Source organism: Cibotium barometz, chromosome 22, assembly GCF_041138505.1.
Source record: "Cibotium barometz isolate CiBa-2024 chromosome 22, ASM4113850v1, whole genome shotgun sequence".
In the NCBI taxonomy this organism is placed as follows: Eukaryota; Viridiplantae; Streptophyta; class Polypodiopsida; order Cyatheales; family Cibotiaceae; genus Cibotium; species Cibotium barometz.
In genome coordinates, this window is record NC_141067.1 from 30159521 (window position 1) to 30173951 (window position 14431).

The 14431-nt window shown below is 47.2% G+C and overlaps 1 pseudogene across 1 annotated transcript in view; it reads left to right on the forward strand.

Annotated features, from left to right (window-relative positions):
- LOC147626527 (arginase 1, mitochondrial-like) overlaps positions 1–14431 on the forward strand; it is a 39911-nt pseudogene that overhangs the window by 1136 nt on the left and 24344 nt on the right. The window contains exons 2-4 of the transcript XR_015268630.1: positions 277–410; positions 2090–2299; positions 2391–2500. The product of XR_015268630.1 is annotated as an arginase 1, mitochondrial-like (transcript). The remainder of the gene's footprint in view (positions 1–276; positions 411–2089; positions 2300–2390; positions 2501–14431) is intronic.

Consider the following 14431-nt stretch of genomic DNA (forward strand, 5'->3'; position numbering starts at 1 on the left):
AAACAGTGAGACACTGGCAAGATACTGATTGATCAGCCATGAGAAAGCCCAGGGATGAAGGCTTGGCATACATAGCTGTAATAATATAGGATGCAGTAGTTGGCTTTGCAAGGCTAGACTCGATCGTCGTGACTTGTGAACTCGGAGAGCTTATGAATCATAGCAGATGGTTTGTGCCAGAATAGATTGTCTTTTCATGTTCTTGTTAGTGAACAAGGTTTTCGTAATGACCCGGCTGACAGCTACTGTCTATGATCTCATGACTTAACCATGCAGGAGAGGAGTTGGCAGATCCACGCGTCTTAACAGATGTTGGGGATGTTCCAATCCAAGAGATGCGAGACTGTGGGATTGAAGACGAACTATTAATGAAGACTATCACTGACTCTGTCAAGCTGGTGATGGATGAGGTAGATGTGAAATTTAAAGACTTTTGTATCGGAAGTAGGGAAACATTTTTTCCTGGTTGAGAGTTATACAATGTATTAAGTTGTTGGGGTTCGAACTCATGCCCTCTGCTGGGTAACATTTTTTTTGTTGACAGTTATACAATGTATTTAGTTGTTGGGGTTCAAACTCACACCCTCTGCTGGGTAGAGTGGTGTAATAGCCATGGACAAAATAAAACACCTGCCATATGCATTCAACCCATGTACATTGACTCAATTTTTTTTCCAATGGTAGATCCTTCATAAGTTACATAATTTGCCACCCAAAGGTGGTGAGAAGAACCCACCCTAAGGCACCGGGAGCCCGAGCCTGGTTGGGACTCGAAACCAGGACCCCCCTGTCCTGAGCATGCGCGCCAAACCACTGGGCTACACCTCCTTCGGCTACATTGACTCACTTCATACCGGATCAGGATGGTATCAAGAGCTACTTAAATCGACAACACTATCACAGCCAAGGCATATGCAAAGGATCATGCTGTAGGTTAGTCATCAACACAATGATGATGACAAGACATGACCATCAAGATGGTTACCAGCTTAGCAGTTCTCTATTCAGCTAGTTAGCTTTCTTGTGGTTGGGCACTGCAGTCAGCAGCAGATCAGTATGAAAAAGACCAATTCCACACGGTTGCTTCTTCAGACCAAGTAATATTGGGGTCTCAGTTTCTAAAATTATCCAAGGAAATTGGTGTTACAACTCCATAGATCTACTAAATGCAAAACACAAGTAATTAGTACAAACCCCCTAAGAGGGGAAAGGCTAGCTCACCATTGAACCGTGTTCACGTCCACAAACCCCCCTTCCCCCCCCCCCCCCCCCCCTCCCTTCCCGCCCACGAACCATGCCAGTTAGCATTGATTTACCTCTGACGCCTGCGTGTTGAGGCCTTCGGCATGACCATCCGCGATCCATCGAATCCAATCATATTCTTGATGGTAATCTTGGTCCATCATAGACCACAGAGTGAATAACTTTCTATGAACAATAATAACCCAAGTCTCACTTATATATATAGTGGCTACTATTGCTATAAATAATTGTTGGCTCATAAATAGCTAGTATACTTGGTATTATTAACCATGAGCCTTAGCCGTTTGTATCAGCCTGCTTCCTCTAATCGTAGGGCTCCCCTAACACCGTTGGCTTACCACTAATCCTAAAGATTAGTACTAGGTACGTGACACACATAAGTCAGCACAAAACTGGGTAAAGATTCACCCACCCCAATCCTGGCAACCCCCGTCCAAATCACCCTTCTGATTTTCTTGTCAAGTCTTGTGTAACTCTGTCTAGCTAAATGCAAACATGAGTACAAACCCCCTCAAAGGGGTGGTTTTGCGTTGAGGAGATCCGTGGGGTTGTAACAATATGTACACATTTTGATCTGTGTACATGCTATGCCTTGAGATCAATTAAGCTGGCTCAACAAGACCATTAGACTTAGAAGGCAGTTTGCTCTTGAAGGCAGGGACTCTGTAAGCCTCACTTCTTCTATGCATGACCAAGGATACCGGCTTTTACAGAATTTGAGATGAATATGTTTTCTTTTTTCATGAACTAGTTTTACCAGATCTTGAATTAATAAATTAGTAAAAGATCCATGATTTTTTTCTGAATTGTTGCGTCTTTTTTACAGTCTCCTCTTCGCCCTTTGGTTCTTGGTGGTGATCACTCTATCTCATTCCCTGTTGTAAGGGCTGTTACGGAGCACCTAGGGGGACCTGTTGATATCCTCCATTTTGATGCGCATCCTGACATTTACCATGCTTTTGAAGGAAACATTTACTCACATGCATCACCCTTTGCACGCATAATGGGAGGTGGCCATGCCCGTCGTCTTTTGCAGGTTTGGTCTCATATTTATTCCCCATAATGGGCAATGAAGGTAACACAAATGCACTGAGAAAAGCACTTTTTTAAATGAGGATCATTTACAGGTTGGAATACGATCTATAAACAAAGAGGGGAGGGATCAAGCAAAGAAGTTTGGAGTTGAGCTGTATGAATGAGGAATCTCAATAAAAATCGAGAATTTTTGGAGGATTTGGTTCGTCACACCTTTCCCAACCTTTTTAATGAAGCAGTTGCTTGGATTTTACGTGAATGGATGGCAAATTAATGATATGTGGATTTTTTAGTAGTTAAGAACACTGTGATTTGTTGGAAGTCTCATGTTCTTTTTTCTTTTCTTTTTTTTGGGGGGAGGTTGCAATCCGGAAACTCTAGTTGGTGTGAGCAGGAACCCCTAATTTTTTTGTGACCTTGACTCAAATTCCGTGGTGATTGGAGACACAGCACACATTTTATTTACTCTGAGGCAGATTACCGCTCCCCGTCCTCCCAACTAGTTTCTTCCATTATCCAGGCTTGGAGGACTATGCGCTCAGTAGATGAGGTTGACAGGGAGCCCATTATGTGGAACAACCTTATCAAAGATGATCTTGGCAGACCCCTGGGTGCAGCCCATTGCAGTGGCCAGGCTGGGAGAGATGCACAGTGACAATACTTGACTGGAAGAATTTTAAGTGTCTTTAGATGATGAGAAAGAGGCAAACTACCTAGCATCTCAGAGGGAGTCGCCGACAAATTGCACTGATTGATGTGCAACTATACCTAACCACCACTGGATCTTTGGTACATTTTGAGATGAGTATCATCACTTGTGGTTGAGGGTTTTTTCTTGGACAGGCATGCCCCTTTGGGTGTTGCGATTCCCCAAGCCAGAGGAGGAAAGAGGGTGTTGCCTTCTATTCCATTCAGTCTGGATGGCAGGCGGAGAATGTGATGTAGAGGTGATCACACGTGGCTCTGTGATCTGTCCGGTGAGAGTAATGGGTCACTTCGGGAAGTGTTGGTATATTGACCCTTCCCTTGTTTTTGGTTACTCATGCCTTTTGGTGCCTATGGCCATATGATGGATGCCCTATCAGATATCTACATTGGGACCATGGTGAGTCGGAATGGATTGTTGTGACTAACCCCATGAGGAGCATACCTTTCTTCAGCTACACTTTGCGTATCGCCAGGTTGCTTATGCTTGGAAGACCTGGAGTGTTCCCACTCTTAGGCCTCACTGGGAGGCGTATGACATTACACCCCCCATGCACAGAGATTCTGGCACTCGTACAAGAGGAGCCAGATATCCGACTTCTTCTGGTTGTTTCTACACGGTGGGTTGCCCACCAACCAGTGGAGATCTATTTCTGGCGTGGAATCCCTTAGTTCTATTTTTGGCATGGATCCCTCTTGTCCTAGATGCCCAGCTCCATCCGAGACTGTACTATTGCTTATGGGAGTGCAAAGGAGCACAGAGGATCTGGGTATCTATAGCCCAGCTCTTGGGTAGATTGAGGAGTGATCCTATCCATATTTACTTGGGGTGCTATTGCATGGTTAACTCAGTCCAGCTCGCAGCTTGTTTTTGAGGGCAAGGGAGCTGATCCTGTTATACTTGTCTGTGAGGGCATAGCTGAGGGATGTTGGCTGCAGGATATCCTCCAGTTAATTACGATACACACCATCTCTGCTGAGTATTGACACCACCTGGGAGATTATTGCCAGTATCACGGTGTGGCATATTTGGAAGGCCGGATGCTTAAAGGCCTTCGAGGGTATTCATGTTTATGACACCCAATGTTTTTGAAGTATATGGAGTGACATCGTTCATACTCTTTTGGCCACCTAGGCCCATATATAGGGATCTTCTAGAGCTGTGCAAACAAAAACGCAACAGATTTTCTTCTTCCAAGCTTGCTTCTCTGCAGCTACAGCAATGCTCTCTCTTTACTATAATTTTTGTTACTTAGGCCCTGCTGCTGCGTGTTCAAGGACACTTTTGTTGGAGAGCTTGTTTCCTGCTGCTGCATGTGGGCAAGACAGCTGTGTAGAGGCTGATTTCATCAAGTGGTAGTCTTGCCTTCATTGATGACATCTCTGTGTGGCCTTATGATTAGAAATGCATCCTTGAATAATGCTGAATGGTCTTTGAGGTCATAGTGCATCTTGGGACAATAAAGGGTTCACATGTTTGATCTCCATTGACTAAAAGGCAATCTGCCTGGTGCTTTGAGCCGAAAGAAAACAGCAGTCTTCCAGCTTTTGCCAAAGCTCCAGAGCCCCTTCGATTCCATGATGTTGGAAGTCTCATCCAATACACCAAGCATCTGTATGTCGGAGGTCTTGTTCTACATGTGGCTAGAAATCAGTTCTCTCCAGTGCCAAGGGTGTACGATTAATTTTTTTTTAATATGGAAGTAGTGTTGGTTTGCATGGGAAAATGTTGATTTCAGGTTTTGAAAAAAACATGTGGAAGCTCCCTGTACTTTTGCTATGCATCCTCCCTGCTTGCGCACCTGTGCAGCAGCCCTTGCCCACCTCTGTCTGCCTGTAACCTAGCCCTCCCTTCTTTGCTGCACATTTCTCCTCCTGCCTGCCTGTTACTTTGCCTCCCTCCTTTCAGAGCTTTTGTTCTCCTGCCTGCCTTTCTTCTCCTCCCCGCCATTTTTTTTCGCCCCCCTCCTCTCTGTGCTTTTCTTCTCCAGCCTGCCTCTTCCTCCTGTCTGCCGCGCTCCTCCTCTTTCCAACCTCCTGCTGCTGCTTCACCTTCCTCCTGCCTGCAGTCTTCAGTACGGAACACATTAGTTGGTGGCCTTCCATCTTTGATTGGCATTATGGATTTTGCCGATGCCAGTTTTCCCTCACTCCCCCCTGGGGAGAGAACCATAAACTTTTCACAAGACCAGCTCCACACCTTGCAGATTGATGTTGAATAGGAAATTCAGCACAACCTTATGGTCGGACGTATGGATTCTACTGACCCACTCTTAAGTGCGGGACTGGCTTCTGGCAGCCCTACGACCGGAGCTGGCAGAACATTTCCAGGATGTACGCCTACTTGGTAGGGGCTTATTCCAAGTAGGCTTTGACTCACCAGAAGCCACACTTCGGGCTTTGGCCGGTAGTCCTTTCCCATTTGGTCCTAAAAGGATCTTCCTCTTCAGGTATCACACAGATCTTGATCCAGGGAAAGAAGACCAACTCCTCACCCCTATTACACTTTCATTTCCTGGCCTCCCAAGGGCCTATCGTGATTTGCTGAGGTCAGCAGGAGCTTCCTCGAGATCCCTCCAGTTCCCGGTCCACCCTCGTCTGCCTCAGAAAGCCATCACCGCCAGATACCTAGAGTTATTCTTCTTGTCTCTGGTCCAGCCATCCCGGAGGATTATGTCTTGCTACAGAGACCAGATGGCTCGCACTTCAGACAGAGGAGATTACCAAGAAACAGAACCAGTGCCATGTCTGCCACCGCCAGGGCCATATTTCTAGGGAGTGTCTGTACCTCCTGGTGAAAATGGTCAACCAGCTCCTGTGAAGCCCTGCTCACAGCCAGGGTGCCTGAGGCAGGCGCAAGCAACAGATGCCCAGTGGACAGGCACAGCAGCTACCTGATGGACATGCACAACATCATGTGCCTCCTGCTGCTCCACCCCAGACCTAACAGCGTTGGGTTATGGTCAGAGAGGGCAGACGACCTCCTCCCGCTACACTAGACGCTTTAGTGGAGCACTCTAACCCCTGTGCCTCTCCCGTTGATGATGCAGACTCCGCAGAAGCTAATGATTCGGGATGTGTAGTGATTGGTCCTACTACCTAGTATTGAGCTTGATGTGCATGCATTGCATTCTTGTTGGTGAGGGTGCACTTGGTGATACTCTGCATTTGAATGTACATGTGCTGCATTCTCATGGTGATGGCGGTGCACTTGGTGATACTTTGGATTGGATGTACATGCATTGAGTATCCTGGTAGTGGTGACCATGTTCGTTGGTTGCCAACACCCCGGAGAAGGTTCCACTCCTTGCACTGTTCACACATTTCAGAGGCGCCATAGATATGAAGCTAGGTCGGATGCCAGACCTTTGGCTTAGGAACCATGAGAGTTGTCTCATGGAATGTGTAGGGTCTTGGTGGTATCCTTCCCCACCGCCACTGGAAGAAGTTCATTAGAAACCAGCTTCACCATGCCATTCATGGAAGGGGTTCTATGGACATCCTGCTATTGTAGGGAACACATGCTTGCCTCTGGTCAATGAAATAGCTTTGGGAAGATCTTATCAGGACACACCTTTTGGTCAGGTGTTGATGGGACCAAAGGTGGTGTATGTATATGAGTGACAGCCACTATTCTGCCCTTCATTGTTAACCATGGGGTCATGATGCCTGCTAGAGCACAGTGGGTCATTCTTATCCAAAAGTGGTGTATGCAAAATGCCCAAGTTTGAGTGACAGACCCCTGCTTGTTTGTCATGACCTGCTAGAGCACAGTGGGTCATTCTTATCCAAAAGTGGTGTATGCAAAATGCCCAAGTTTGAGTGACAGACCCCTGCTTGTTTGCTTCGATTTCTCGAACGAGGCCAAATATGGTTCCCCGCTGTTGTGTCCCCCTGTTTCTCCTACCATTTCCCACTTGGGAAACATTCACGTTTCGGGATGCAAGCCAAGGGGAAAGACAATTTCCAGCATGCGGGGGTGTTGTTTCCCGTAACTATGAAATTTTAAGGGCCTCCCTTGCAAGACTATGGCATGGGCATTACCCATCCAACCTTGACAAGATTAATGAAATCCCAAGCTTGCTCTAGGGCCCCGTTCCCTTGTTTAAGGAATTATTCTCCTGTCTCCTATGTAAACCATAACAAGCTCGACGGGCAAGCTTGATGAGACATCACAACTAGAACTTGATGAGACATCACAACTTTCCAGTTGATACTCCGATAAACTCTTATTTGGCCAGCCAGGGGTTTTGAAACAGTCCAACTGAGCACACCCTCTATGTTAAAGAGGATCATGTAGAGAAGCCTAAAGCTTCGTTAAAATCTAATCATCTTGATTAAGGAGGGATTGGTGGTGCCCAGAGGAGCATGAGGCTGTTACAATCTCCGTAACAACATGCAAGCCCACCTCATAATCAGTAGGCAGTGGTGCACCATCAACATTCAACTTCTTGGCCAAGGCTACTTTCCATTATAGAGTCTCTACACATACAGCTCATGGAGCTTTGCAGCATTGTACCATTACTATTGATTCTACATCATATCTAACCTAGTGACTACATGACTGACCCAGTGTGTAATTGGGCTGTGCCCAGAGCTGCCACATTGACTTCTGCACACATAGTATCATTGCTATAGATTCTACATCATACCTAGCCCAGTGACTACATGACTAACCCAGCATGTAATTGAGTACTTCCTAACACAATATAGTATACAGATCATGTGGTTTCATGTTTCATGGATCCATTTTTTTTGGTCATAGCCTTCATTCTCGAGTTTGAATGAAGGCATGTATGCAAATCTGGATTTGGTCCAGGGATTTGGTCCTGCTATCTTCCGATGGTTCTGAGTCATGGCTGTCTTTCGATGGTTCTAATATTCTTATCATCTTACATTCTAAGCCATCTTTAGATGATTTTGAGGTTCTAGCCTCTAACAATGGTTCTAGGGTCCTGGCCACTTTGATCCTGGGTTCCTCAGATCTAGCCCACACTCAAGGCTTTTGATCCGTTCTTGTACTTGCAAGATCATAATATGCATGAGCTATGGTAACAAAGGTTTGGGTGAAAGTGTACTATCTAAGTTCTGAACCATGGAGTGGACCTAGCTTAATTCATGACCCTCATCAGTGGTCTTGCTTCAATGCAAGGGTTCTATCCATTACATCGGTGGACTGGATGGGTGCAACACATGGCTTGCTTATATTCAATGGAATGATTTACTGCTCTACATGCTCAAGCCCAACTTGCTACCCACATGGAAATGATGGAAGCATCATTGTGGATAACCTTATAGGGTCCCCTGCCTTGATTACCTAGGTACTTATTTTTCATGTCCACCCTCATGCTAGGAGCTGACCACTGTCAGCCCTCACTCAGCTTCAAAAGCTCTAAAATCCAGCCACCAATGTAACAAGCAACGGAATTATGCGTAGATGAAAGGATCTTGTCACACAGTCTCACACCGCCTTCTGTATCTTAAGTTTCGTGAGTCTTTAGCAATCCACTTTATCACTTCAATCTTAGAGAGAGAGAGAGAGAGAGAGAGAGAGAGAGAGAGAGAGAGAGAGAGTCATATTAACGTCCGCGGAATGCCTTGACGGCATATGGTGTTAGAAGTCATCTCCTGTCCAGTTTTATACACCAGGGCCTTTGTTGTGGGTGTGCCCGCCCTTATGAGGTGTTTTCCCATTTTCCCCACTCTCCGCATTTTTCCCCTATTTTTCCCATTTTTTCTGAGGCTTGGGAGGGGCTGCCAGAGGGTGCCCAAGGGCAGTACAGTGCTGGCCGACTGGGTGTTTATCAGTCGTGGGCACTCTTGCGGCTGGCCGACTGTTTTTGATCAATCGTGGGCACCAGTTTGCTGGCCGACTGCATTTACAGTCGTGGGATCTGTTTCCTCAGTCTTGGGCACTTTAGTGCTGGCCGACTGCCCTTCCAGGGAGGTATATATAGGTCCTCAGCCCCCATACCTCATTTGTATCATTCCCTCGGGATCTTCTTGTGTATATAGAGCAGAGTTTACACGCCTACATCTCTCTCTCTCTTGTGCTGTTTTTTTGCCTGTGTTTTTGCTCGTGTTCCCAGATTTGGTCATCATCTCCGCTACGTATTCTGACATGGTATCTAGAGCCCTAGGCTCTAGATAGGTCTTGGGATTTGTGTGAGCAAGAGGGGGGCTGTTTTGTGGCTGATTGGTGGACTGTTTTGGGCTGATCGGGAAGAGAAGGTGCAAGAGGAAGGCGGGCTGATTTGCTGGACAGCCACTTGCAGGTTTTAGTTCTTCTTTGTTCCCACCCACCCACCCTTTTCAGAGTACATCCCCGCTATGGCAGATCTATTTGAGATGGCCGAGAGACATGTGAAGATCCCGACACTCCCCACGTTCCCGGTGGACTGTCAGTTGGACGGGAACAACTACGGCATATGGAAGGTGATGATGGAATCCGTTCTGGAGTCTTACGACCTCGCCGATTTCGTCGTTGTTGGTGTTTCACGGCCGGAAGTAGAGGAAGGGGAGTTACCGTCGATCCGAAAGGACCGGGAGGCCTAGACACAGATGTGGGATCGTGTCAACGCCAGGGTCCGTTCGTTTATTTTTCTCAACTGCACACCGCAGGTAAATCAATCATGTAAAAGCATATGACGCTGGCCAGAGGTATATGGCAGCATTTGGCCTCACTTTACAGCAGGGTATCGCCCATGAAGAGGATTTCCTTGGAAGTACAGATGCGGGTTATGAGCCCTGCAAAGTCGTCGACGATGCGGGAGCATATTAACAAGCTGCAGGCTCTTCAGCAGGAAGTTCTTCAGGTTGGGAAGGAGATATCGTCAGAGGACATGGCCATCACGTTGCTGTCACATTTGCCCTCTTCGTACTCAGCATTTTACTCGTCTTTGATTACCAGTGGTGGCAGGCTCAGCACCATCACATGGGAGGAGCTTGTGCTCATGGTCCTGGACCAGGAGGAACGATTCACGAACCCTCCTCAGGGTGGAGGTTCGGAGACCTTTACTGGCCAACGGTCGAAAGGCCGTAACTCGGGCAAAGGGAAGGCTTCATCGGAGAAGTCTTCTGAGAAGAAGTCCGACGCTGACCGCGAGAAGTTGAAGGCAGAGAGGACCTGTAATGATTGTGGCGAGAAAGGCCACTATTGGAGGCAGTGTCCCAAGCGGAAGACCGAGAAGGGTGAAGACTCCTCAGCAGCAATCATGAAGACTTCGGCTTTTGTGCACCTGGAGGTGATGGAACCGATGCTTCATTTTCTTCAGGCAGGGAGGAGATTGGAGGACTCTCCGCAACGGATACTCGGGAGTGGATTCTCGATAGTGGTGCTTCCAGGCACATGACTCCTTTCCGTTCCGGTTTACAGGATCTCTGCAAGCTTTCTGGTCATATTCTTACTGGGGATACGTCCACTATCCCAGTTCACAGTGAGGGCAGGATGGAGATAGTTCCTGATGGCAGAGGGGGTAAGCATTCCTCCGAGGTGTTGTATGTTCCGGCACTTGGTTTTCATCGGTTGTCAGTACATCAGGTTTGCAAGACTGGCATACGGGTGGAGTTTGATGAGCATTTTGTTGCTCTCCGGGACAAAGCAACAGGCCAAGTGGTTTGGGAAGGTGGAGTGGAGAATGGAGTTTACAGGCTTTCAGCACTCTCTCTCCCAGGTCCTCAGGGTTGTGATGAGTGGCAGTCTAGTAATGGCTACTCAAGGGTGGATACGCTGCAGGTGCGGGCTTTCCGAGACCAAGTGGTGGATAGCTTGCCAGTAGATAGCAGCAGTTGGCAAGAACTTTCCAGTACTGATGTTGGTAGCTCTTGTGTTCGTCAGTCAGAGGAAGCTGAACAGGTCACTTATGCTCTGATGTCTCGTAGTATTCGGGACATAGAACTTCCAGTAGTTGAGGATGTTCTTTCCACGGGGACCTTTCGGAAAGCCAGGCAGGTGGCAGGTGCTTACTTGCAGGAGGAGGTGGTTTCTCCAGGCTTTTTGGTTCCGGATTCAGAGGGGGTGGTTGACAGGTTTCATCAGGTTTCCAGGACTTGTTTGTGCACCGTAAAACAGGTGTTGATCCTTGTGAGCTGACTCGCCTCCAAGCTAAGTGTCCAACAACTCTATCACGGCCCCTCTAACTATGCTTCTGCGTCCTAACTCACTTCCAAATACACTCAACTGCCCACACAAATGTAGCTTAAAACTACCCCAAACACAGTGCTGCACAGCCTCGCGTAGTCCAACAATCAAACCTTAATCTCTCAGTCACTCAGATTCTCTCTCTCTCTCTCTCAGGGACTATGACATGTCTAAGTCGTTTCGATTGTGCTGCGTTGTGGTTCCTTTTAATCACACTGCCTCTCTAACACTTCTGACACAATTTTCCACACACCACTGCTACTTAACTCACTCACACAAAACTCATGAAAATCTGAACTTTTATTGATCCAATTCTCTCCCTCTTTCCTTTGAAAGCCACTAACATGCACAATCACACACATTCTTTGCAATCAACCATTATGCCAACAAATCAAACTCTCTCTCTCTCTCTATCACTAGCAATGAATAAACAGGCAGCAAAGAGCACCTCTCACCAATCAATTGATAAGCTACTCTCTTTACTTCTCTGTTCACATACACTCTCTCTCACATATTATCATGCAACCACTTTCAAAATAACCACGCTTCATTTTTTATGTGTGTATGTTTACTTTTGCAACGATTTTAAATGTTTTTATAAGTTAATTTAACAGATTCAAGCGCACTAACCAACTGCAATTGGCTTTGCTGCTAGTCCGTCTTCTTCTACGCTCTTTTTCTCGCTTCTTCTCAGGCTCACTTGTTCATTCTCCTTCTCTCCTATCTTCCTCTTCTCATGCGCCTGCAGGCCTCCCCCATCGCGGGTCTTCTCCCCCCTCTTCACACTGCTCCCTTCTCTCCTCTGCCGGCTGGTGCATCCGGGTGGCGCCCCCACCTCTTCTCCTTCCTGCTCATCCTCCTCCATCCGCAGTGCTCGCCATGCATTCGGTTCCTCTTCTCCCTTGGCGCCTTCCCCCCTCCACTGGCGGGTCCCCCCCCCCCCCCCCCCCCCCCGGCGGTTGCTCTCGAGTCCCTGCTGGCTCCTTCTCAACCAACCCATACCTTTTCAAATCCCCCTTTATTTTAATTAGAACTTTATTTATGCATGGCCCCCCTAAGCGCACGACTCCAAACCACCGACAAGCCAATGCGCATGGCGCTTGACGCTTCGCCGTTTGTGAGGTTTGGCACCTAACAAGCCAACGTTCCCTAGCGCTCGTCAATGGCTCTCCATACACATGAGTGCCAACCTCAGGCGGCCAGCATTTCCGCTGGCTTTTGGCCTTAGCCTCATGACTACGACACTCTTCACTTCCAGTAGAGGTGGCCCACCCGGCTACCCCAAGCACAAGGTCTCGACCCCCTTTGTATTACAGGCAGCCAACACCTGGCCATGGCGACTTCGCCTTCCTCCTGCACACGGGCTCTGTCCATCCATAGTTGGCCCGACTTCATGCTGATGCGCAGGCTCAACACGGGCTTGGCTCCCACCTCGCTATGGCAACACCTCCTCCATGTGGTGCGGCCATTTCCTCTTCGTGGGGTTTGGCATCTCCCTTGCCAACCTTTGTAGGCACTTCATGCCAGCTACCACATGGAGAACGGCTCCATCATGTAGCCGGCTCCTTCGTGTTGCATAGGTGCCGCTCCTCCATGTCCTTCGTGGGGTCTCTCCATGCACATCGGCCATGCGCAGACGACTAGCCCAATCCGTCGGGCTTGGCCTACGCGCAACAGCCAGCCCTCCTCCTTCTACGTGCAGGCAGCCAACCCGCCTTCTCCATGCGCAAGGGTTCGGCCTCCGCTGTGTTACACTGACAGCCCAGGCGCAAGGCCCATGGACCGGCCTCTCTTACGTGCTCTCAACACCCGCCATCGCTGGCCATCGCCCGCCGTTGACCACAGAGGCCTCCGTCACCTCTTGCGTGTGCCCCCTCCTTGTGATGCGCAGGCGGCCAACTTCCATAGAAGACGCACACACCCATACTCTCTCTTTATGTACAGAATTAACAAACAAACCAACGTGCAGGCTTACCTCCTCCTCCTCCTCCTCGTGTTCTTCACGCCAGCCAGAGAAAGAAGCGCTTCCTCTCTCTCTCTTCTATTTTATTCTCTCAAGAGGGTACCAACGGGTGCTAAAACTACCCACCCCTCCATTTTTTATTTGAACCTTTTCATTTCTAAGCACATTAAGGTCTCCAAACTTACGTTCCCACCTAACTATACTAACCCTCGTTCTCTTCCCCTCGATCTCTCTCTTCTCTCTACCCACTTACATACAACCTCCTCTTTATGTACAAAATAATATTAATCGTCACCATTCCCATGCAATGTGCTTACACCAATGCATAACATCGACCATCATGATGCATGCAAATACCATGACATTCCACACACATATGCTTTCAAATACCATGAAAATGCACCTAAAATAACCACAATTGACCCTATTTAAACCCTAAAAATTGCTAAAAATGACTTCGATCCAGGGGTCATCATTTTTCCCACACTGAAATGTGAGCGTCCTCGCGAACATAGCAGCAACTTCACTTCACAGCTTCCCCCACACTTAATTTCTTCACCATCACTGCCTAGCATCACATCTCCACTTCATCACTCTGAAACAATCACCAACCATACACTAGAATTATATCGTACCAAATAAACAAACAAAAACAAAAACAAACCTTCAACACCTTCACATTAGTACACATAAATGAGTGAATGAAAATCCAAGTTGCAAATATCACTACAAGAACTTATATAACACTAACCAATGGATAAACCAAAAAGGTTTATTAAGCAAACATCAAATCCCAAAAAACAGTAAAAATTAGCAACTATCACAACATCCTGACTATGTCTATAATATTTTCACTTTAACAAATAGAAAACAACCCATCCATAACTACAAAACTCTAGGAAAACTACCTTCCACTCACTTTCATATTTCATAAAGACAATAGTAGCACAACTAACCATGGAAGTCATTGCCTGATTGAAATTCCCTTATATCAAAACCATGCCTTTCTCGTTTCAATTTTTTTCTCTGTTAAAAAAAAAAAAAAAACCAAATATACACCACAATGGCAACCACCCCATATGAAACTAGGCTGCGATTCTCAGACCTTGCCACCCAGCTAGGTTGACTCCACGAACCTACCATGCTCACATGGCGATGGCTATCCCAAAACAGCCCAAGGCATCGGTTTAGAGTATTGACAACCCTGCCAGCATGACTCGCCTCACCTACCAAGAACCATTAAGGCGATAGACCACATATACCACATACATACATTTGAATTTTTATTTTTTTTCCTTCCTCTTTTTTCTTCTTTTTTTTTTCCA